This window comes from Lagenorhynchus albirostris, chromosome 7 (genome assembly GCF_949774975.1).
Source record: "Lagenorhynchus albirostris chromosome 7, mLagAlb1.1, whole genome shotgun sequence".
In the NCBI taxonomy this organism is placed as follows: domain Eukaryota; kingdom Metazoa; phylum Chordata; class Mammalia; order Artiodactyla; family Delphinidae; genus Lagenorhynchus; species Lagenorhynchus albirostris.
Genome location: NC_083101.1, coordinates 112,405,819 through 112,432,028, shown reverse-complemented (window position 1 = coordinate 112,432,028; position 26,210 = coordinate 112,405,819). Strand labels below are relative to the sequence as shown.

General features: G+C 39.9%; 1 protein-coding gene across 9 annotated transcripts in view; it reads right to left on the bottom strand.

Moving 5' to 3' along the window:
* Positions 1-10,017, bottom strand: part of NEK1 (NIMA related kinase 1) — a 213,440-nt gene extending 203,423 nt beyond the window's left edge. For all 9 annotated transcript variants that reach the window (XR_009541711.1, XM_060155835.1, XM_060155836.1 and 6 more), the window contains exon 1: positions 9,640-10,017. The gene's annotated coding sequence lies outside the window, so the exon portion shown is untranslated. The remainder of the gene's footprint in view (positions 1-9,639) is intronic.
* Between the last annotated feature and the right edge of the window lie 16,193 nt (positions 10,018-26,210).

Genomic DNA, 26,210 nt, shown 5'->3' with positions numbered 1-26,210 from the left:
CTTCATGGTAACCACAAACCAAACATATGATAGATAGATATACAAAAAAGAGAAAGGCATCCAAACATAACACTAAAGATAGCCATCAAGGGAATTCCCTGGCAGTCCAGTGGTCAGGACTCAGCACCTTCACTGCCATGGGCCCAGGTTCGATCCCTTGTCAGGGAAGTAAGATTGCACAAGGCACATTGCGCAGCCAAAAAAAAAAAAAAGAGATAGCCATCAAATCACAAGGGAAGAGAGCAAATGAAAAAAAAAAACTTAAAAAAGAACTAGAAAACAATTAACAAAAGAGCAGTAAGTACACACCTATCAATAACTACTGTAAATGTAAACGGACTAAATGCTCCAATCAAAAGACACAGCATATATGCTGCCTTACAAGAGACTCACTTCAGAGCTAAGACACACACAGACTGAAAGTGAAAGGGTGAAAAAAGGTATTCTATGCAAAGGGAAATGGAAAGAAAGCTGGGGTAGCAATACTTATAGCAGACAACAGACTCTAAAACAAAGACTGTAACAAGAGACAAAGAATAACAATAGACAACGATAAAGGGATCAATCTAACAAGAAGATATAACAATTGTCAATATATATGCACCCAACACAGGAGCACCTAAATACCTAAAGCAAATATTAACAAACATAAAGGAAGAAACTGACAGAAACACAATAACAGTAGGCAAATTTAACACCCCACTTACATCAATGGACAGATTACCCAGACAGAAAATCAATAAGGAAACAATGGCCTTAAATGACACATTAGATCACATGGACTTAAGAGATATATATAGAACATTCTATCCAAAAGCAGAACACACATTCTTCAAGCACACATGGAACATTCTCCAAGATACATCGTATGCTAGGCCACAAAACAAGTCTCAATAAATTTAAGAAGAGTGAAATCATATCAAGCATCTTTTCTTATCACAACAGAGATTAGAAATCAATTACAAGAAAAAAACTGCAAAAAATAAAAAATGCAGATATGTTACTAAACAACAAATACATCACTAAAGAAATTGAACATGAAATCAAAAAATACCTGGAGACAAATGAAAACAAAAACACAATGATCCAAAATCCATGAGACACAGCAAAAGCAGTTCTAAGAGGGAAGTTTATAGCAATACAAGACTATCTCAGGAAACAAGAAATCTCAAATAAACCATCTAACCTTACACCAAAAGGAACTACGAAAAGAACAAAACCCAAAGTTAGTAAAGGAAAAAACAGAGTTCACAGCAGAAATAAATGAAATAGAGACTAAAAAAAATAGAAAAGATAAATGAAACTAAGAGTTGGATCTTTGAAAAAATAAAGAAAATTGCTAAACCTCTAGCCAGACTTATGAATAGAGAGAAGAATATATAAAATCTGAAATGAAAGAGAAGTTACAATGATACCACAGAAATACAAAAGATCATAAGTGATTACTATACATAATTTTATACCAATAAAATAGACAACCTAAAAGAAATGGATAAATTTCTAGAAACATACAACCTCCCAAGACTGAAACAGGAAGGAAAAAAAGTATGAAAAGACAGCTCACCAATAATTAAATTGAATCACTAATCAAAAAACTCCCAACAAACAGAAGTCCACAACCAGGCAGCTTCAAAGGTGAATTCTACAAAACACTTAAGGAAGAGTTAACACCTATCCTTCTCAAGCTAGTCAAAGAAAACTGAAGAGGAAGGAACACTTATGAACTCATTCTACAAAGCCAACATCACCTGATACCAAAACCAGACAAAGATACCACAAAAAAAGGAAAATATCACTTTAAGAGTCAATATCACTGATGAACACAGATGCAAAAATCCTCAACAAAATATAAGCAAACCAAATTCAACAATACATTAAAAGAATCATATACCATGACCAGGTGGGATTTAACTCAGGGATGCAAGGCTGGTGAGATATCTGCCAATCAACCAATGTGATACACCATATGAAAATAACCTGAAGAATAAAAACCATAGGATCATCGCAGTAAATGAAGAAAAAGCTTTTGACAGGATTCAACATCCACCTATAAAAACTGTCAGCAAAATGGGTACAGAGGGAACATACCTCAACATAATAAAAGTCATATATGAACCTACAGCCAACAGCATACTCAACGGTGAAAAGCTGAAAGGATTTTCTTTATGATCAGGAACAAGACAAGGATGCCAAATATTGCCATTTTTATTCGACATAGTATTGGAAGTCAAATCAAAGCAACTGGTAGCTTTGCTAGCCAAAGCAATCATACAAGAAGAAGAAATAAAAGGAATCCAAGTTGGAAAGGAAGCAGTAAAACTATCACTGTTTGCATATGACATGATACTAGAAATACCTGATATATAGAAAATCCTACAGATACCACCAATAAGCTATTAAAACTAATAAATGAATTGAGTAAAGGTGCAGGATACAAAATTAATATACGGAAATCTGTTGCATTTCTATACACTAACAATGAACTATCAGAGAAATTAAGAAAAAAATCTCATTTACAACTGTGGCAAAAAGAATAAGATACCAAGGAATAAATATGACTAAGGAGGTATCAATAAAAGACCTGTATTTAGAAAACTATGACAATGATTAAAGAAACTGAAGATGACACAAACAAATGGAAAGATATACTGTGCACATGGATTGGAAGACTCAATATTGTAAAAATGACCATCCTCCCCAAGGGAATCTACAGATTCAATACAATCCCTATCAAAATACCAATGGCATTTTTCAAAGAACTAGAACAAATAATTCTAAAATTTGTATGGAAATATAAAAGGTCCAAAATAGCCAAAACAATCTTGAAAAAGAAGAACAAAGTTGGAGGTATCACACTCCCTGATTTCAAACTATACTACAAAGCCACAGTAATCAAAACAGTACGGTACTGGCACAAAAACGGACACACAGATCAACAGAAGAGAATAGAGAGCCCAGAAATACATCCACACTAATATGGGCAAATTAATCTAAGACAAAGGAGGCAAGAATATACAACAGGGAAAAGTCAGCCTCTTCAATAAAGGTTGTTGGGAAAACTCGACAGCCACATGCAAAAGAATCAAACTGGACTACTTTCTCATACCATATACAAAAATAAACTCAAAATGAATTAAAGACTTAAATGTAAGACCTCAAACCATAAAACTCCTAGAAGAAAACATATGCAATATACTCTTTGAAATCTTAGCACTATTTTTTTAGATACCTCTCCTCAGGCAAGGAAAATGGAAGCAAAAATAAACATTTGGAACTACATCAAACTAAAAAACTTGCACAGCAAAGGAAACTATCCACAAAACAATAGGCAGTCTACTGAATGGGAGAAGATATTTGCAAACATTATACTTTATAAGGAGTTAATATCCAAAATATACAGAGAACTCATACAACTCAACATCAAAAAAAAAAACAAAACATTAAAAAGTGGGTTGACTCTTAATAGACATTTTTCCAAAGAACACCTACAGATGGCCAACACACACGTGAAAAGATACCCAACTTCACTAATCATCAGGGAAATGCAAATCAAAACCACAGTGAGATATCACGTCACTCCTGTCAGAATGGCTATTATCAAAAAGACAACCAAAAAAAGGTGTTGGAGAGGATGTAGTGAAAAGGGAATCTTCGTGCACTCTCAGTTGAAATGTAAGTTGCTGCAGATACTCTGGAAAACGGTATGAAGGTTCCTCAAATAATTAAAAACAGAACTACCACATAATTCAGCAATGCCACTTCCGGGCATTGTCTGAAGAAACAAAAACCACTAATTCAAAAAGATATGTGCACTCCAATACAACATTATTTAAAACAGCCAAGACATGGAAGCACCCGAATTGTCCATCAACAGATGAATGGATAAAGAAAACTTGGTATATGTATACACAATGGACCATTACTCAGTCATAAAAAAGAATGAGGTGATTCCTTGGTGGTCCAGTGGTTAGGGCTTAGCGCTTTCACTGCCGGGGCCCGGGTTCAATATCTGGTTGGGGAAGATTTTGCAAGCCGCGTGGCATAGCCAAAAAAAAAAAAAAAGAGACAGAATGAAATCTGCTATTTGCAATAACATGGACATTACATTAAGTGAAGAAAGTCAGATAGAGAAGGACAAATACTGTATGATTTCACCTATACATGAAATATATAAAAGAAAACAAATGAAGAAATGTAACAAAAGAGAAACAGATTCATAGATAGAGGGAACAAACTGGTGGTTGCTAGAGGGGTGGGGGTGGGGGACGAGTGAAATAGGTTAGGGAGACTAAGAGGTACAAACTTCCAGTTACAAAACAAATAAGTCATGAAGATGTAATGTACAACATAGGGAATACAGTCAATAGCACTGTAATAACTTTATATGGTGACAGATTATAACTAGACTTATGGTGACCACTTTGTAATGTATAAAAAAACTGAATCTTTATATTGCACACCTGAAACTAATATAATATTGTAAGTCAACTATACTTCGATAAAAAATAAAGTATAAATAAATAATTTGAAAAATAGTGATTCACATAACTTGCTCTTTTCTATTTCCATTCCTCCATAGCAAGCAGGCTTTCTATGTATGATTCCCTTCTAGGAGAAAATGAGCTTGTCATGAAGACTATATTACCATTTCTATGACAGTTTACCATATCTCTCATTGTAAGTGAACAAATTCATGTTCTCATTTCACCCATTAATACTAAATTTAATTTTATTTTGCCTCTAATATATTGATCCAGTCTCCTTAAATGACAAAATTCGTATCCTGGGCTTCTAAGACTCAAAGGCCACAACTTTGCCTGTGGTAAATCAATGGAATAATCATGCTTAATAGAAATTTGTGGGAAAGAGCCTTCTTCTACCTCAGGAAACTTTTCTACTTCAAACTTTCTGTAAGAAATGACATGTTTTTTAGCAGCTGTAAGAGAAACAAGAAATTAACTATTATGACAGCACTACAGCATCGCTAGTGAGTTAAAGAAGAAAAGTCACTCCAAACATATTTTCAAGCCCAAGTTTGGTCAACCGGCATAATATAATAGCTCTCTGAGCACCAGCCAGAATTTAATGATTTCTCCAGGACATGATATCACATTACTATGCTGCTTAGAAAAAATATAAACTCTCCTTAGAAAACTAAATTTCATAAATCAAATTACATTAAATAGGGCTTCCCTGGTGGCGCAGTGGTTGAGAGTCCGTCTGCTGATGCAGGGGACACAAGTTTGTGCCCCGGTCTGGGGGGATCCCACATGCCACGGAGCGGCTAGGCCCGTGAGCCATGGCCGCTGAGCCTGCGCTCCGCAATGGGAGAGGCCGCAGCAGTGAGAGGCCCGCGTACCACAAAAAAACAAAAACAAAAAAAATTACATTAAATAGTAAGCGTACAATGAGACTACTTCACAACCATCATTACTCTGTGACTTTTGCCAAGAAAAAAACCACAGTTAGTCCATTTGGCCCTCCCCCAAAATGGAGTGGCCAATTCCTTTCGAGGGACCGCACTAACAAGATGGAGGCTCCGAGGGTCCTAGCACTGCAGTCCGCTGCCCACCACAGGACTACAGTGTGTTCCGGCACCTCAGGAAGGTGGAGGAGATCTACTGCCCCGGAAATGAAGAAAGACGGCTCTCACTGCCACCAAATAACGTCCAGTGCAGACAGCTTTCTGGACAATGAAAGGCATGGTAGGTGAGTTTCAGAGCAACCAACAACCCCTCCTATTCTGCAGAGTCTACACTTGGCTAGTATCGGACGCCAGACGAAGTGAAGGGGAAAACACGGCAAGATAGGTAATTTCAGCGTCTTAAAGCATATGTAACTGGGGTACTTACTTCCTAGTCAGGAGACTTCTCAGCTGAATAACAACTCTAGAAGATTTTTAAACCAAAGGAAATAAAAGGTAACAACAAAATGTACTCATCCAAAATAGTCGTAACATGTAACTGAAGAAGCACACGGATCCTGTTCTAATTTCATTACTGTAATTAACCCAAATTATAAATAAATATTTGTCCTTTCTATGCTTCAGCTTCCAAAGTAAGAGGGAAATCGCATACCAACTTGACAGTATCTTAAGGTCTCTAACAATTACATCAATTTAATCCCTGTAATACATATATGTGATACTGAAGATATTCAAAGTATAAAATTAGAGATTTTTTTGATATTTAAGATTTCCAAGAGTCTTGTGATATAACAAAGCAATGGATTCAGAAGAGAAAAGTTACGTGACCAAAAGCAAACCACCCGACTTCCCTGGGTCTTAGTTTCTTCATCTAAAAACACTAAAGATTTAAATATAATACTATCTTAAGGGCCCTACGAATTCTAAGTCTGTGACTCAAGGAGAAAAAAATTTTAAAGTAGGTCAGAAAGTAGAAAACTTCAACAATTTAAAATTGCACTATTAGCCACAGAGAGTAGGAATGGCAGAGAGATGGCCAAAGCCTTTCGTTCAGAAAAATCAAAAGATGCCCCAAATCTTTAGCCTAAATCTTTAAAAAGTCAAAAAATAAACTGCAACTTACAATTTAAGATACCAGACTGAACGTACATATTTACCTCTGCTTCTTCCCTAAACCCAGCTTGAAAGGATCAGAAAGGCAGAAGAGGAGAGACAGCAATGGCAATAAAATTCTGGAAGCTGACAAACACAAGAGCAAGCAGCAACTGACTCAGGAAACTAGAGAAAGCTGTGTCCTCAGCCACGAGTGGGGAGGAAGTCACTTCCACTACAGACTAGCTCAATAACTGGCGGAGACTTTGTAAGAAGCTGTCAGACACACAGCTCCTCCATCCCCTCTCCCAGTCAGGCGACCACCCCTCCCATCTTGGCAGCAGGCGAGAGATGTCTCCAGATTAGGAACACCCATCACAGCTGAGAATGGAAATACCGTCTGGGAGACTGAATGAAAGCTGACATAATGAACGGTGAGACTGTTCCGGACCATGATGGTGCGCTTGTACCAGACCACCCTGCCTCCAAAAACAATCACGAACCGTGAGTAAAATATATAAAAGAACAGAAAGAAATTCACTGAGAGGTGGGAATATCCTAGTGAGTCCCACATTACCCCAACCTTTTCCCTGAAGACATTTTCCAAACTGTGGCACAGCAGAATGGAGCTTGAGTAGAAAGCAGCAGTCTTATGGGCTGAGGACAGAGAGGTCAGAGTTTAGGGCTGCCAAAATCCTGGGGAGGAGGAGAAGGAACAGGAGGCCAAAAATGTGCACGTAAATTCCTCTCCTGTCAGTCAGCCCACTCCTAAATTGTGCAGATACAGGGCAAGACTAAATCAGACTAGTCCTAACGACAGAAACAGACTCACGAACGACTCAAATACGGAGCTATCAGCAGGGGACTTCAAATAACCTTGATTAATAAGTTCAAGAAAATAAGAGGAAACGATGGACAAAAGTGATTTTTTAAAAGATGGAGAACTTCAACAAAGAACTGAAATTTATTTTTAAAAACTAAATGAACTTCTAGAACTAAAATATAAAATATCTGGAATTAAGAACTCATTGCATGGGTTTTACAGCAGGCAGCATACAGCAGGATTAGTAATCTGGAAAATAAACCAGCAGAATATATTCAACAAAAGAACAGAGAAAAAAAATGAAGAAAAAACAAAAAGACATGCCCAGAAGGAAGGAAGGAAGAAAAGGAAAGGAAGTTTCGATATTCGAAAGATTTTAATTCTTAATCTCTAAATTTAATGCTTCCCTAGTAAAAACACAAACTCTGGGGGTGAGGGTGATCAGACGAGCTGATTTTTAAAGTTAATGTGAAAAAAAGAAGAAAGAATAGCCAGAGATACTGAAAAAAAAAAAGCAATGAAGGAAGAGTTGTTCTACTTGCTATCAAGACACATTATAAAGCAGTAATAATTACGAACTAGACAGGTAAATCATAGAAAGTCCAGAAATATACAAAAAAAATTTTTTAATTTGGTAGATGACCATCATGACATTTTAAATCAGTAAGGAAAAGATGGATTTTGAAATAAATAGTTTTTAGACAACTAGGTAGCCATATGGAAAAAAATTAAATCCATTTTCTTTGCTTTACACCAACACAAATTTCAGACGATAAAATACGTAAATGTCCATCAAATTTCTCTATACGGCATCACTCTTTTCAAGTATGTCAACTATGCTCCAGAAAAAATATCTTAGCCTCTAGTCAAGTTAGACATCTTTCCTCACTTTTTACTAAGAACACCTTTAAGCCACAAATAAATGTTTGACATAATAAAATTTTGTGCAGCGAATGAGAAAAATGTCAGAGTATATGAATGAAAAGCTGTATTCCCACCAATCTGGAACATTAAGCCTCTGCAGCTGCTTCAGCTATTTGATGCACAAGCAAGTTGTCCTGAAGGGAAACACTGGTAAAGAAGTGTCAACAGATTTCAGGAAGCCCTCAGGGTACTGTCTGCAACCAGGATCTACACATATAGTTCTCCCCAAATAATGAATACCATTTTGGGTTATGGGAGAGGCTCGGTTTAACTCCTCAATGAGGAAAGGCCCTGTCTTACTTCGCATAATTCAAAAAAGAAGAAAGCAAAAGCGGGATTCCTAATACAGAGTTTTTTCAGAATATTTGTTGTTCTTCTCTGCAAGTCTATTCCTCTCTGTAAGACTCTTCAGACAACAATTAACAGCTTCCCTAGTGAAAGTACCAACATGTAAATAAAGAGTTTACATTCATGAAATGGATATATTCAAGTCAGACAGAGGAAAATATACTTGGAGTACAACGTCAATGCATTATTAAAATGACCTCAAAAGAACTCCTGTGGCCAAGTTCCATAACCTTTACTAAACTCCCAGTGGTGACTCTTAACGTGCAAAAACCTGTTTTCCCACAAAACAGGCTCCTTACCTCTCACCAAAAACAAGCGGGCAACGTTAAAACAGATCTGCAGATGCTCTAATTTCAGACAAATCTAAAGCAGAAACAAAGAACTACTTCTCTCCATATCTGGCTTCCCTCCATCATCTCTGCAATACTGCTGCATCATAAGAAAAGGCCATTATTAGCATATACTGGATATTACTTTTAATCCTTCATAATTATTTCTGATGTAACTTACCCTGGCAATACAAAAATTTCTGCTTCTGGGGGGGGCGGATCTTACATTAGAGAACAAAAATCAGGCCTACCTAAAAAAAAAGAGTTGTGATGAACTCTACAAGTCCTAGAACTTTCAATGCCTTCCATGAAGAAATTGTTGAATCAAACTATGGAAATTGAAATATAAGATTATGGGCCAGCCAGTTAACTGCTACTCATTTTCTAGTTAAAAGGTATACGTAAAGATCGCAGACAAGATATAAGCAACGTAAATGACTTCTTACTCATACCAACGCTTCTATTCTTATTTTAATTCCATGATCACTATCGCTTTTTAAATAATGTCCAAAGGGTACTGAGTAACACACACGGTTCCTTGGAGAACTCCCATCTTGACGAGGTGCGGCTACTGGTGCTATTTTCCGCGCACTTCAGGGAGGACCCCACAGCCTCTACATCGGAAGTCGAGGCAAGCTCTCCCGTTTCCCGAGCGACCCCACCATCGCGCACGTCACGCCGCCCCGAGCGCGGCTCACCTCAGGACCCAGGCCGTGGGCGGGCACCGTCCGGGGGTCGCCGCCTTCCCGCGGGGCTCAGCTAGCCCGAGGCACCCCCCCGCGGTCCAGAAAGGGCATTGGGCCGCAGCCCGCGCCACTCCGGCCAACGCCCCGGGACACGGGTCTGCGCCACCGGACGAAACAAACCGGTTTCCGAGCCCCCTGCAACGGCTGCGGTGGCGTGGGGTGTTCCCCGGGCGCCGCCCCCCAACTTCTCAGAGGCGGCTGCCGGCGGCCTCGCGGGCCGGGCGCATTGGGGCTGGGTGCTCCCTGCCGGTTCGTCCCCCAGCCTCGCCACGCGGGCGCTGGCTACCCGGCAACGCGGAGATGCGCTCCGGGTTCAGGCTCAGGACTCCACAAGCGGCGCCCCAAATCCCGGAGCCAGGGCAGAGGGTGGGGCGTCCCTGGCGCGGGCTGTGACGTCAGCGCGCCGAAGCCGGCGTGGAGCGGGGGTGGCCGGGAAGGGCGGGGGCGGGGGCGGGGGCGGGGGCGGGCTCTCTAGGTGCGGGAGAAGAAGAGAGGAGGAAAGGGAGACCAGAGCGTCCCTCACTCACAGAAGCGAGGCCCGGCGGCTGACAGAACCCGCTGAAGCTGGTGTGGAGTAAAGCCTGTGATAAATTCGTCCCGCACATACCGCAAAAGGGATTTTTTTTTTAAACTTGAGGGCCATTTCTTAGGGATGCCATATTTTTAAACTAAATTTGCTTTAAAAATCAAGACAAGTGAAATAAGTCAAATACTGTATGATATCACTTACATGTGGAATCTAAAAAAATAATATAAACTAGTGAATGTAACAAAAAGTCAGCTATAATCCAACAAATATTTTTTTTCTTCCTTTATAAATTTATTATTTTCGGCTGCGTTGGGTCTTCATTGCTGCACGCAGGCTTTCTCAAATTGTGGCGAGCAGGAGGTACTCTTCATTGCAGTGCGCGGGGCTTCTCATTGTGTTGACCCCTCTCGTTGTGGTGCGTGGGCCTCCGCAGTTGTGACACAAGGGCTCAGCAGTTGTGACACACGGGCTCAGTAGTTGTGGCTCGCGGGCTCTACAGCATAGGCTCAGTAGTTGTGGCGCACGGGCTTAGTTGCTCCGCAGCATGTGGGATCTTCCCGGACCAGGGCTCGAACCTGTGTCCCCTGCATTGGCAAGTGGATCCTCAACCACTGCCCACCAGGGAAGCCCTCTAATAAATACTTCAAAAAACGAAACAAACAAACAAAAAACAAAAAAGGAAACAGACTCACAGATATAGAAAGCAAACTAGTAGTTACCAGTGGGGAGAGGGAAGGAGGGAGGAGCACGGTGGGGGTATGGGATTGAGGTACGACTACTATGTATAAAATAAATGATAAAGGATATATTATACAGCACAGGGAAATATAGCCATTATTTTGTAATAACTGTAAATGAAGTATAACCTGTAAAAATATCGAATCACTGTGTTGTACACCTGAAACTTAAGTAATATTGTACATTGACTGCACCTCAATAAATAAATAAATAAATAAACAGAATGTTTTTTAAAAGCAAGCCTATTCCTAGTATATTCTGGATGATTAAAGCAAGAAAGTATTTTTAAGTCTTGAAATTATTTTTAGTATAACTTGGTTTAAAGAGAAAAAAATTAAAACAAAACAAATAAACAAAATATGGTTCTATACCTTTACATCTAACGGGTGTACGCATTACTCGCTGGTATATTGAAAGGGTTAGTGGTCTGAGTACCTTTCTTCATTGCAGGCTTGCAGGCTGCAGATAGAGACAGACTTCGTGTAATAAGGGATCAGGTGCGGTGTAGTCCTTCAGCTAAATTGCCTTCCCTAGAGTAAAGCCGAGATACTGGAGAATCCAAACTTGAAGCTGAAGGAGGACAGTGGTCTAGCCACCTTAGTTACTCCCCAGGTTGTAGTACCTGTTTGTATGTGTTGTGTGTAGCACGGCAGAGACACCACAGATTCTGCCAGAGGCCTCAGATGTAAATGATTCAGACCTTGGCTTCAAAGAAATCTGCTTCCTTCCCCCTCATACCCTCCCAAACACACCAGCGCCTAAAACCTCTCGGGTTCTCCTGCCAGTCTGGTTTAGTCCTGCTTTATAAGAAGTACTTTATTGCTAGCGTGGAAATTGAACGTTTTTGGCTTCTTTGCCAGAAGATGGCACTGCAAGTCATCCAACCTGGCAAGCTGGGGCAGTCTGCTTTGGTATATCTCCTCTCTTCAGTCTCCAAGCAAAAGATTTGTTTCCCTCATTTCCCGACTCCTAGGCTAACCTTCTGTGACCCCTCCCACCCCCAGTCAGTAGGAATTTTGGTGTCTGAATGCACAAGAACGCCAGTTCTACCCACATCCCTTTGTACAGCAAAGCAACATGAAAACATTGCCAATTGCTAATCTAAGTAAACTCTTTGCTGCTTTCATGAAGAATGATTAGTCAGATCCTTCTTTAGGCTCCTGTCATAAACTGTTGGTGGGAACATAAACTGCTCTAGTCTTTGCAGAAGGCATGCCAGCTATATGCATATCCTTGACAGCAAGTTCACTTCTAAGACAAGAGGGCAAATATATATGTATATATATATACAAGGTAACCATCATTGTTTATAATCAGAAAAACTAAAAACAATGTAAATGTCTAACAATAAGGAATTGACTGAATACATTCCAATATATCCAAACAATGGAGTATTCTGAAAACATTAAAAAGGGTTATTGGGATCTATTTGTACTGACACAGAAAGATGCCCCTGACATACTGTTGAGTAAATAATGCAGTTTACTCTTAACTGTAACAGAGCAAAGGGCCAGTGCCCAAGGCGTAGAAAGCCAAACTCCCACAGCGATAGCAGGAGTTTGCAGCAAAGTAAGGGTTTATTGCAGAGATCCAAGCAAGGGGGTGGGAGACAATCCGCAGATCCACTCCCCCTTGGTCTATGAGTTGTGTGTGTGTGTGTGTTTGTTTGTTTGTTTGTTTTAAAGGGGAAGAACAGAAGCTGGGGTTAATCATTGTCTTGTCACATTTCTTAATCGAAAATCAGAGTCAGGATGTCTCTGGATTATGATTATCTGGCCAGGTGTTCCATGGCTGGGGGGTCTGTGAGCTCATCTTGCCCTGGAGAAACAACCTGCATTTATGTGTTAATGATATCTATAATAGCAATTTTAGTACTTTAACAATGTTAACAACAATAATTTTAGTCATCTGATTCTGGTTGATGAGTGTTCAATGAGCATAGGATTGAGGTCAGAGGGGACAAGAAAAGGAATAAAATTTTGGATGGAGAAATGAATCATAAACTCGGTAAGGGAACTTGGTTTTAGGGGGACTCAGTTTCATAACCTGAGTTAAAAGGATTACCTGATTATTTCTCTTTCTAGTTTATATACTTTGGTAATATTTTTTTCTTTTTACAACAAGAGTGTGTTTAGGTTCCTTTGATTCTTTTTATTTAAGTATTTATTGGATTTTTCTTTCAAACAAAAGTCTGTTCCTTGAAAAAACCCAATAACACAAACATGCATACATAAGGTCCGTATGCAGTCTGTTTCCAGAGCTCACCCTGTGCTCACTCCCCCAGGAAACCACAGTTAACAGTTTCACATATATAATCTACATTTTTCTCTAAGCTCATAAAAACATACATGAGCTTATATTCATATATATTAGTTTTAATCTTTTAAAATGAGATTATAGTATATACATTATTTTGCCACCTGAATTTTTTAAGAGTAAATCATGAACATTTCTGCAGAGATCAATTAATCAATACTCCATGAGATAAATGTACTGAAATCTATTTCATTAGATCCCACTCAACAGACATAGAGATGGTCTCCACTGGTATTATTATTTCTGAAAGATAGATTCTGAAAAGAGGGTTTGCTGGGTCAAAAAGCATGCTTTTTTTTTTTTTCTTTTTTCACTTGAATAGGTACTCCTGTGCTTTGGTTATATATTTCTGTGTAACAAACCACCCTAAAACTTAGTGGCCTAAAACAACAACAATTTATTATTTCTCACACTTCTGAGGCCAGGAAGTCAAGCAGGGGTCTGCTGGGTGGTGCTTTTGCTCCCTGTGGCCCCGGCTAGAGTTGCTGATATGTTTTATGGCATCTTTGACCATACAGAAATTTGTCAATTTGTTTGTGGTCAAATTTATCGGTCTTTTTCTTTGTCACTTAGGTTCCTCATCTTGCCAAGCAAATGTTCCTTCACCCCAGAATTATCTAAATAATCTCAATGTTCTTGGATTTTAATTGTCTAATGAATTAAATGCACCTGAAATTTATTTTTATATATAAGTAACATAGGGAGAATAACTTGGTTTTCTTTTGGAGGAAAGCTAGTTATGCCAAAATCATTTGTTAAATGTGATTTCCTTTTCGACTGATTTGAAATGTAAACTTTACCATACACTACATTTCCCATTTATACCTGTGTCTATTTATGGATTTCTCTTCCATTTACCTATTAGTTTCTTACTCAATGTGTCCATTTTAAAAAGAATAAGTTTGTTTTGGGACTTCCCTGGTGGCCCAGTGGCTAAGACTCCACCCTCCCAATGCAGAGGGCCCCAGTTTGATCCCTGGTCAGGGAACTAGATCCCACATGCCACAACTAAGAGTTCACATGCTGCAACTAAGAGTTCACATGCTGCAACTAAAAGATCCCACGTGTCGCAACTAAAGATCCTGCACAGGGCAATGAAGATCCCGTGTGCCACAACTAAGATGCAGTGCAGCTAAATAAATAAATAAATATGTGTGTGTGTGTATGTGTGTATATACATATATATATACATATATATATGTATATATATATATATTTTTTTAAAGAGTAAGTTTGTTTTAGTAATCAAGAAATTCTGTAAACAATGTTACCAAACCAAACTTGGGTCCACTCTCCCTTGCTCAGTAAAGCCAATCTACTGACAGCAGGTTGTGAGGAAGGAAAGTGCAGTGTTCATTACAAGGTACCAAGCAAGGAGAATGGGCAGCTCATGCTCAAAACACCCGAATTCCCTGATGACTTTCACGGAAGGGTTTTGAAAGGCTGGGGAAGGAGAGGGTCACAGAGTGCATGATCAGCTAGTGTACAATTCTCTGATTGGTTGATGATGAGCTGACAGGGTGATATTCCAGGAAACTCAATTACCAGTTTTCTGGCTCCAAGCAGTCTGGAGTCTATGTGCTGGTGGTCAGCATGCAGTTAACTTCTTCCACCTGGTGGGGGCTTCAGTATCTGCAGAACAACTCAAGGATATGGCTCAGGATATTATCTACAGCCCTTGAGGAGGAAATAAATGTCCTTGAATTTGTTTTATGGCTACACTCTTATTATTCCATCTTGCTTGATAATTTTCCTTTGTTTATGTATTTTCTCAATTTTCTGATTAAATTTGCTCTTTGGAACCTGGAGAAGGCCTAAGAGGCTAAAGCTTTTCTAAAAACAACAGGCAGGGGACATGGAGGGGAGAGAGGGGTCTGTCCCCAGGGAAGACCCCACAGGACCCTGCTTGGTTTCAACCATATTTCCACTTGAAAAAAAAAGAAATGCCAACACTAAAATAATTTTTTTTTCAGGCCTCACTGCATAGCTTGTGAGATCTTAGTTCCCCGACCAGGCCCTGAACTGGGGCCACAGCAAGTGGACACACCGAGCAAGTCCTATCCTCTGGACTGCCAGGGAATTCCTAAATTAATTTTTTAAATTATGATAATTAAACAGACTTCTATCCTAAATATGGTTATAAAATTATACTTGTGGACGTCTTTTCTGGTAGAAAAAAAAAATTCCTTAAACCTTTATTCATAGCAGTGTATAACATGGCAAGCAGAAAGGGACTATTACTAAAGTGCTCTTCTACTGAGGTTTTTCAGAAATATACCCTGTCATTCATTCACAGTAAATTGAGTGCCATGCTGGGTGATAGGGACAGACATATTCAGGGCTGGGTATTGTGGTTTGTTCTTTCCAGAAAGCAGGCAGCAATGAGACAAACTGGAGGATAACATATTAGAGCAGGTGGTTGGAAGTCCACTTACACTGAGTGTTTTCCCTCTGTGAAGTTATAAAAAGGCCATGTGTTTGTGTAGCTTTATGTATGTGATCAAACTATCCTGACACACAAGTCATCTTTTGTGATTGGGGAAGAGAAAGACCTAAAACCTTAAATAGGAGGAAACACATGCTCTAAAATCCAGACCTCTTGAAAACATGTAATATTCAAGTGCAAGAGGAAAACAACTCAGTGTCTGTGCACTCCATCTTTTTATATTCTAAGAGGAGATCTTTTAGTTTTAAGCCACACTCCTGAAAGCCTACTCTGGCCTTATGCTAGATGTATAGTTTAAACTAACCAGCAGCTGCAGGGAGCTTGGATGGAAACTGCAGCAGCCTGGTGCATTTCTGGATCTTAATCTGGTAGGTCTAGCTTGATATGCAAAGATAAAACATTATCTAGTCAGGTCTTAAATTTCAGGCTTTCTGGGCTGGGTCACCACAAGAGCTCACATGAGAAGGAGGAGCTCTGTCGGAGGAGGAAGATCACAATTTATTTCCAGGAAGAATAAAGCAAAACACTGAGCCCTGAGCTGGGTAGAGCCTGACACAGGAGTCTCACCATGAGACTGAACTGGGGACGGGCTTGGATGAATAGCTCAGAGTATATCAAATTCCAGGGAGGCTTAGATAGAGGATCTATAGGAGAGAATCATGAAACTGGAAGATTCTCAGCACTGTCAAAGCCTTCAAAATGTAATCAAGGAGGTTCCAGCCTGTCTGACCAAGACTGACTATCTTGAGGGAATCTTCACATGGTGGAGCCGTTACTGAGATGAACCTTTGCAGGAAACATGAATGCCACCACAAGTTACTGCACTCTGTGGGAACCTGGTTCATTCGCGTTGTGCCCCTGGAGTGGAATCCAAGTGGAAAGATCGGCATGATGGTTGAGGTCTATGGATACTCCTATACCACCAGAGACCTCTTGGCCCCAGGTATTATCAATCAGGGAGAGCTCTCCCAGAGATCTGCGTCTCAATGCTAACACGCAGCTCCACTCAATGACCAACAAGCTCCAGTGCTGGATACCCCATGCCAAACAACTAGCAAGACAGGAACACAATGCCACCCATTAGCAGAGAAGCTGCCTAAAATCATAATAAGTTCACAGACACCACAAAACACACCACCAGATGCAGTCCTGCCCACCAAAAAGACAAGATCCAGCCTCATCCACCAGAACACAGGCACTAGTCCCCTCTACCAGGAAGCCTAAACAACCCACTGAACCAACCTTACCCACTGGGGGCAGACACCAAAAACAAAGGGAACTACGAACATGCAGCCTGCAAAAAAGAGACCCCAAACACAGAAAGTTAAGCAAAATGAGAAGACAGAGAAATATGCAGCAGATGAAGGAGCAAAGTAAAAACCCACCAGACCAAACAAATGAAGAGGAAATAGGCAGTCTACCTGAAAAAGAATTCAGAGTAATGACAGCAAAGAGGATCCAAAATGTTGGAAATAGAATGGAGAAAATACAAGAAACATTTAACAAGGACATAGAAGAACTAAAGAGCAAACAAACAAAGATGAACACCACAATAAATGAAATGAAAAATTCTCTAAAAGGAATCAATAGCAGAATAACTGAGGCAGAAGAACCAATAAGTGACCTGGAAGATAAAATAGTGGAAATAACTACCACAGGGCAGAATAAAGAAAAAGAATGAAAAGAATTGAGGACAGTCTCAGAGACCTCTGGGACAATATTAAACACACCAACATTCGAATGATAGGGGTTCCAGAAGAAGAAGAGAAAAAGAAAGGGACTGAGAAAATATTTAAAGAGATTACAGTTGAAAACTTCCCTAATATGGGAAAGGAAATAGTCAATCAAGTCCAGGAAGCATACAGAGTCCCATACAGGATAAATCCAAGGAGAAACATGCCAAACTATCAAAAATTAAATACAAAGAAAAAATATTAAAAGCAGGAAATAACATACAAGGGAATCCCCATAAGGTTAACAGCTGATCTTCCAGCAGAAACTCTGCAAGCCAGAAGGGACTGGCAGGATATATGTAAAGTGATGAAAGGGAAGAACCTACAACCAAGATTACTCTACCCAGCAAGGATCTCATTCAGATTCGACAGAGAAATTAAAATCTTTACAAACAAGCAAAAGCTAAGAGAATTCAGCACCACCACACTAGCATTACAACAAATGCAAAAAGAACTTCTCTAGGCAGGAGACACAAGAGAAGGAAAAGACCTACAATAACAAACCCAAAACAATTAAGAAAATGGTCATAGGAACATACATATCGATAATTACCTTAAACATGAATGGATTAGATGCTCCAACCAAAAGACACAGGCTTGCTGAATGGATACAAAAATAATACCCATATATATGCTGTCTACAAGAGACCCACTTCAGACCCAGGGACACATACAGACTAAAAGTGAGGGGATGGAATAAGATATTCTATGCAAATGAAAATTGAAAGGAAGCTGCAGTAGCAATTCTCACATCAGACAAAATAGACCTTAAAATAAAGACTATTACAAGAGACAAAGAAGGACACTACATAATGATCAAGGGATCAATCCAAGAAGAAGATATAACAATTGTAAATATTTATACATCCAACATAGAAGCACCACAATACATAAGGCAAATGTTAACAGCCATAAAAGGAGAAATCAACAGTAACACAATCACAGTTGGGGATTTTAACACCCACTTTCACCAATGGACAGATCATCCAAAATGAAAATAAATAAATGACACAATAAAAAAGATGGACTTAATTGATATTTACAGGACATTCCATCCAAAAACAACAGAATACACTTTCTTCTCAAGTGCTCATGGAACATTCTCCAGGATAGATCATATCTTGGGTCACAAATCAAGCTTTGATAAATTTAAGAAAATTGAAATTGTATCAAGTATCTTTTCTGACCACAACATTATGAGACGAGATATCAATTACAGGGAAAAAACTGTAAAAAAATACTAACACATGGAGGCCAAACAATATACTACTAAATAACCAAGAAATCACTGAAGAAATCAAAGAGGAAATCAAAAAAGTACCTAGAAACAAATTACAATGAAAACATGATGACCCAAAACCTATGGTATGCAGCAAAAGCAGTTTCAAAAGGGAAGTTTATAGCAATACGATAAGAAACAAGAAAACAACAAAACACAAATACACAACCTAACCTTACACCTAAAGCAATGAGAGAAAGAAGAACAAAAAACCCCAAAGTTAGCAGAAGGAAAGAAATCAGAAAGATCAGATTAGAAAAAAATGAAAAAGAAATGAAGGAATCAATAGCAAAGATCAATAAAACTGGTTCTTTGAGAAGATAAAATTGATAAACCATTAGACGGACTCAGCAAGAAAAAAAGGGAAAAGACTCAAATCAACAGAATTAGAAATTAATAATGTGAAGAAACAACTGACAATGCAGAAATACAAAGGATCATTAGCAATTACTACAAGCAACTATATGCCAATAAAATGGACAACCTGGAAGAAATGGACAAATTCTTAGAAAAGCACAACTTTCTGAGACTGAACCAAGAAGAAATAGAAAATATAAACAGACCAATCACAAGCACTGAAATTGAAACTGTGATGAAAAACCTTCCAACAAACAAAAGCCCAGGACCAAATGGCTTCACAGGTGAATTCTATAAAATTTAGAGAAGAGCAAACACCTATCCTTCTCAAACTCTTCCAAAATATAGCAGAGGGAAGAATACTCCCAAACTCATTCTACGAGGCCACCATCACCCTGATACCAAAACCAAACAAAGATGTCACAAAAAAGGAAAGCTACAGGCCAATATCACTGATGAACACAGATGCAAAAATCTTCAACAAAATCCTAGCAAACAGAAGCCAACAGCATATTAAAAGTGTCATACACAATGATCAAGTGGGGTTCATCCCAGGAATGCAATGATTCTTCAATATATGCAAATCAATCAATGTGATACACCGTATTAACAAACTGAAGGATAAAAACCATATGATCATCTCAATAGATGCAGAAAAAGCTTTTGATAAAATTCAATACCCATTTATGATAAAAACCCTGCAGAAAGTAGGCACAGAGGGAACTTACCTCAACATAATAAAGGCCATATATGACAAACCCACAGCTGACATCATTCCCAGTGGTGAAAAACTGAAGCCATTTCCTCTAATATAGGGAACAAGACAAGGTTGCCCATTCTCACCACTATTATTCAACATAGTTTTGGAAGTTTTAGCCACAGCAATCAGAGAAGAAAAATAAATAAAAAGAATCCAAATCAAAAAAGAAGAAGTAAAGCTGTCACTGTTTGCAGATGACATGATACTATACGTAGAGAATCCTAAAGATGCTACCAGAAAACTGCTAGGGCTGATCAATGAATTAAAGTAGCAGGATACAAAATTAATGCACAGAAATCTCTTGCATTCCCATACATTAATGATGAAAAATCTGAAAGAGAAATTAAGGAAACACTCCTATTTACCTTTGCTACAAAAAGAATAAAATACCTAGGAATAAACCTACCTAAGGAGACAAAAGACCTGTATGCAGAAAACTATAAGACACTGATGAAAGAAATTAAAGATGATACAAACAGATGGAGAGATATACCATGTTCTTGGATTGGAAGAGTCAACATTGTGAAAATGACTATACTACCCAAAGCAATCTACAGATTCAGTGCAATCTCTATCAAACTACCAATGGCATTTTTCACAGAAGTAGAACAAAAAATTTCACAATTTGTATGGAAACACAAAAGACCCCGAATAGCCAAAGCAATATTGAGAAAGAAAAACGGAGCTGGAGGAATCAGGCTCCCTGACGTCTGACTATACTACAAAGCTACAGTAATCAAGACAGTATGGTACTGGCACAAAAACAGAAACATAGATCAATGGAACAGGATAGAAAGCCCAGAGATAAACCCACACACATATGGTCACCTTATCTTTGATAAAGGAGGCAAGAATATACAATGGAGAAAAGACAGCCCTCAATAAGTGGTGCTGGGAATACTGGACAGCTACATGTAAAAGAATGCATTTAGAACACTCCCTAACACCATACACAAAAATAAACTCAAAATGAATTAAAGAGCTAAATGTAAGGTCAGACACTATGAAACTCTTAGAGGAAAACACAGGCAGAGCACTCTAAGACATAAATCACAGTAAGATCCTTTTTGACCCACCATCTAGAGAAATGGAAATAAAAACAAAAATAAACAAATGGGACCTAATGAAACTTAAAGGCTTTTGCATAGCAAAGGAAACCATAAACAAGACGAAAAGACTACCCTCAGAATGGGAGAAAATATTTGCAAATGAAGCAACTGACAAAGGATTAATCTCCAAAATATACAAGTAGCTCATGCAGCTCAATATCAAATAAACAAACAACCCAATCCAAAAATGGGCAGAAGACCTAAATAGACATTTCTCCAAAGAAGATATGCACATTGCCAACAAACACATGAAAGGATGCTCAACATCACTAATCATTAGAGAAATGCAAATCAAAACTACAATGAAGTATTACCTCACACCAGTCAGAACGGCCATCATCAAAAAATCTACAAACAATAAATGCTGGAGAGGGTGTGGAGAAAAGGGAACCCTCCTGCACTGTCGGTAAATTGAATGTAAATTGAAACAGCCACTATGGAGAACAGCATGGAAGTTTCTAAAAAACTAGAAATATAACTACCATACGACCCAGCAATCCCACTACTGGGCATATACCCTGAGAAAACCATAATTCAAAAAGAGTCATGTGCCACAATGTTCATTGCAGCTCTACCTACAATAGCCAGGACATGGAAGCAATCTACGTGTCCATCGACAGATGAATGGATAAAGAAGATGTGGCACATATATACAATGGAATATTATTCAGCCATAAAAAGAAATGAAATCGAGTTATTTGTAGTGAGTCGGATGGACCTAGTCTGTCATACAGAGTGAAGTAAGTCAGAAAGAGAAAAACAAATACTGTATGCTAACACCTATATTTGGAATCTAAAAAAAAAAAAAGGTTCTGAAGAACGTAGTGGCAGGATAGCAATAAAGACGCAGACGTAGAGAATGGACTTGAGGACATGGGGAAGGGGAAGGGGAAGCTGTGACAAAGTGAGAGAGCGGCATGGACATATATACACTACCAAATGTAAAATAGATAGCTAGGGGGAAACAGCCCCATAGCACAGGGAGATCAGCTGGGTGCTTTGTGACCACCTAGAGGGGTGGGATAGGGAGGGTGGCAGGCAGGTGCAAGAGTGAGGAGATATGGGGATATATGTATACGTATAGCTGATTCACTTTGTTATAAAGCAGAAACTAACACAATATTGTAAAGCAACTATACTGCAATAAAGATGTTTAAAAAATATTATCAAGACTGCAAATCTATTCAATATAATTTCATGTTCTCCCTTAAGGAAAAAGGCAAAGGACAAGAAAAGGTCATTTTCAACTACTTCCCTGATGCTGGTGAAATCAGGAAGAAATTCTAGACTAGAACCGCATCACTATTTTCCTAATAGAACATCTCAATCCCTTTCCCTTCCTCTTGACAATGTGCATGAAACTAAGTGATAGAATCAACGTTCTTTTTCTGAATCAGCTCACAAATACATGAAGCAGATCTCTGTGGCTTTGTTCATATCTCTGATTTTCTGCGGACCTGGTTTTTTGTTTGTTTGTTTGTTTGTTTGTTTGCGGTACGCGGGCCTCTCACTGTTGTGGCCTCTCCCGTTGCGGAGCACAGGCTCCGGACGCACAGGCTCAGCGGCCATGGCTCACGGGCCCAGCCGCTCCGCGGCATGTGGGATCTTCCCGGACCAGGGCACGAACCTGTGTCCCCTGCATCGGCAGGCGGACCCTCAACCACTGTGCCACCAGGGAAGCCCTGCGGACCTGTTTTTTTAACGTATTTCTAAAGTTGTTATGGGAAATAATCATATCTCCAGGTTTTTCTATTTCAGGGAAAACTTAGAGCAACTTGACTGAGGTCAGAGAACAAGAATCTAGGAGAAACTGAAATCTGATTCCAGATTTCTGTGAAAAAGTGCTCTTTTTCACTCCTTTTGCTAAGTCTATAAAATAGCACATTACAAGCTGCCACTTCCAGAGTGACAGAAATGCTGGCAGAAAGGAATGAGTGCCACCACACGCACTCACTGGCGATGTCTACCATCTGTTCTCTGGATCTCCCGGGGAACCAGAAATGGTTGGAATAAGCACACTCTTAGCACTGTGCGTTATTCTTCTTTTTCACTTTCCTTGAGAGTTTCAAGGTTTTGTTGGCTGGTTGGTGGAGGAGGAGTAAAGCTAGTACGAGTCTTGGTAGAGTTGTTGTTATTAGTGCTTCAGCTCAGTTCCAACCAGAAACTATGACTTAAAGTACAGGAGCCTGGCTTTATTCACATAACATAGTTTGCTGTGCCTCCAACTACTTCCTGTGTGCTGACAGCTTTTTATTTATTTTTAGTCATTGGTTTGGTTTGGGTTTTTCCAGTTTTATTGAAATACAGTTGATGTACAGCACTGCATACGTTCAAGGGGTACAGCATCATGATTTGACTCACATATATTGTGAAACAATGACCACAATGCTTAGTTAACATCCATCATCTCACGTAGATACCAAAAAACGGAAAAACATGTTTCTTCCCCTTGTGATAAGAACTCTTCGTATCTGGTCTCTGAACAGTTTTCAAATATACCACATAATTTTCAAATATACCACACAGTTAACTCTAGTGTTAACTATAGTTCCTCATGTTGGACGTTATAGCACAATACTGTGACTGCGACTATTGTCTGTTCTCAAAGCTAGGCACCTCTCCCCCAATTTAGGCTACATATCTTCAGTGAGAGAAGAAAACAGAGAATGTCTGTAAATCTCTTGTGAAAAATTCCACTTAGTTTAGAAAAGTTTTCACTTCCTTTTCAACATTTTTCTAAGAAAGAACCTAAGAAACTTGTCCAACAGGGTCCCAAGTAAAATAAGAGAAAACTGGGCTTGGGTATGAGCATGGTTCTGTGAATTCTACCACGATACCAGCAATGAAAGAGTCCCGAGAAGTCTGACTGCATTGTGGGCACCCCCATCACCAGCTGGGCACCATACCCGCTCTGAAGCCCAGGACTGTGTTGTCTGAGAAAACTGAATTCTGTCCTGGGAGAAAAGAAATAAATAGGATAGAAAAAGCTCATGTGTTAAGCACAGAGAAGTAAGTTACTCAGCTGTGAGACATGGTGGACAGATGAGGTCAGTAGGGCATATACTGATACTTGTGAACAGAGATTGAAAAGGCTGGAAAGGCACTCAACATACAAGAGGCATCGAATATGCATCAAGCACCGTATCTTCACGGCACACTAAATGTCCGCGAGACACCCAACGTTCATGGGTCTTAATCCTGCCACCCAGAGGTGACACTCTTACTGTGTCCTACGTGTCCTGCCCAAAAAGTGCTCAGCAGGTTAACAGGCAACCTGGGGCTGTGGCCAGGCCCTCTCGCTCTACATCTCTCTGACAGAGCCAGAGTGTGTCGTTGGCTTAGGGCACCTTCCATTTCTGCACCCTCGCTCAAACCTCACCTCTGGTTCTACTTACCCCACCATCCACAGGAGGCTGACGTACCAAAAAGAGGCAGGACGTATGTACATTGCGTGACCACAGGTTTTAATCTTTCCACCCGCCTGCACCCTATCTAACTGTGTTGACTTTCTTTCTCCCTGGCTTCTCAGGGTGTGTTGGCTTTCTTTCCCTGACCTCTGGGAAAACTCGTCTGCTCGAGTATTTGGAGTGTACCATTGCACGGAGGTACCCTCCCACACAACATCAAGCAGGTAATCTCTGGGTATTACTCTGCCCTGTATATTAAAAATAATTTAAAAGGAGTGAAAGTCTTTTGCCTGATGTCCTACAATTTTCTACTCTTTGCACTCAGAAGTATACAAGGGAGAGTACACTTTCCTGGTAACAAGGGAAAGGATTCCTAATTTTGGCAGGTCCTCAGATATGTCCTTAGAAGACTTTTGAATCTTTAGGCTTTCCAAATAAACCAGACACACAATTTTTGTAATATTCTGGGGCACAGTTTATTTTAATTGCAAGAAGCTGAATTTCTTGATCCTACAAAGGTCACCTGAGTGGCCCCCTGACTACCACACACGTTGGGTAACTAGGCCTCATGGTTCTGGGCTTAGATAGCAAGAACTTCGGGTGTGTTCTGCCTGTTTGTTTAAATGGTCTAGCCTGAGATTTGGAGTTAAGGAAATCTGCTGTGTAAACTCCTATAATTTTATGCGAGGCCTAGCGACAGGGAAGGGCAAAGATAACGGTTATGAAATAAAGTCACAGTGAGAAAAACCTGCTTTGTGAGCTGGTGCCGGTGCTGAGTCAGGAAGTGAAGAGGCTGTCAGCCCGTGAGGCAGATACAGGATCTGGAAAAGCTGATGCTCTAGCCTATTAAGGCACAAAATCCTCTTGGCTGAGGGCAACACAAAGGGGTTTTCCTTTTCTCAAAAACACAAAACCACCCCAAATCCAGCTACTGCACTCAGGGAAGAGAGGGGCACCCTTGCCACCGTGGAAGGCGGCTGTGCGTTGAGAACAGGCCCCCATCTTCCTTCCTCTCCCTGTGGGCTGGAAGGCCGGCCACTGCTCCTCTGCCTGTCCCAGCCCTGTATTTCGAGAGTGTTGGGAGCAGGTAACTTGGTTCTTTAGTGTCACTGGTCCACAGACGAAGAGGAATTAGTGGATTACACCCAGGGGCCCCATCTTCACCTGACTTGGAAGAGCTTTTGGACACTGAACAGATGAGATTTAGACTTAGATGAGACCATCATGCAGATGCTGTACTGGCCCTTGTGAACGTCGGGAAGGAGTGAATGCACTTTACGCGTGAATCATTAGGGGCTGGAGCGGGGGCTGCTGCAGGCAGAATTCTGATGTGGCCCCGAGATTCCCAGGCCCTGGTGTACGTGCCTGGTGTAACTGCTGCTCCTTGAGTGTGGGCTGGTCTGTAAATATGGTGGATTTCACTTCCATGATAACGTTATTAGTCAACTGATCTTGAGTTCATAAAAAAATGAAATTATGATGGGTGGGCTTGACCTAATTACATAACCCCTCCTGCCCTTCAAAGAAGTCAAATTCAAGGGAAAGGAAGAGAAATTCTGCTGGCTTTGAAGAGGTAAGTCACTACGTTGTGAGAGCCATTTGGTTGGGACTTGAGACCGACCTCTAGGAGCTTAGAGTGATCTCCGGTTAACAGCTGGCAAGAAAGCAACAAAACAGCGGCCTCAGTCCTACAACAACAAGTAGAATCATGTCACCGGACCCTACTTAAAGACCTTTTATGTGATATGTTGTATGCAGCTATCAAAAAGGATGAGTTGAATCTAGAATGTTGATATTAATGCTTATAGAGTGCTATGTGCCTCAAAGATACAAAAAATACATATTTAGA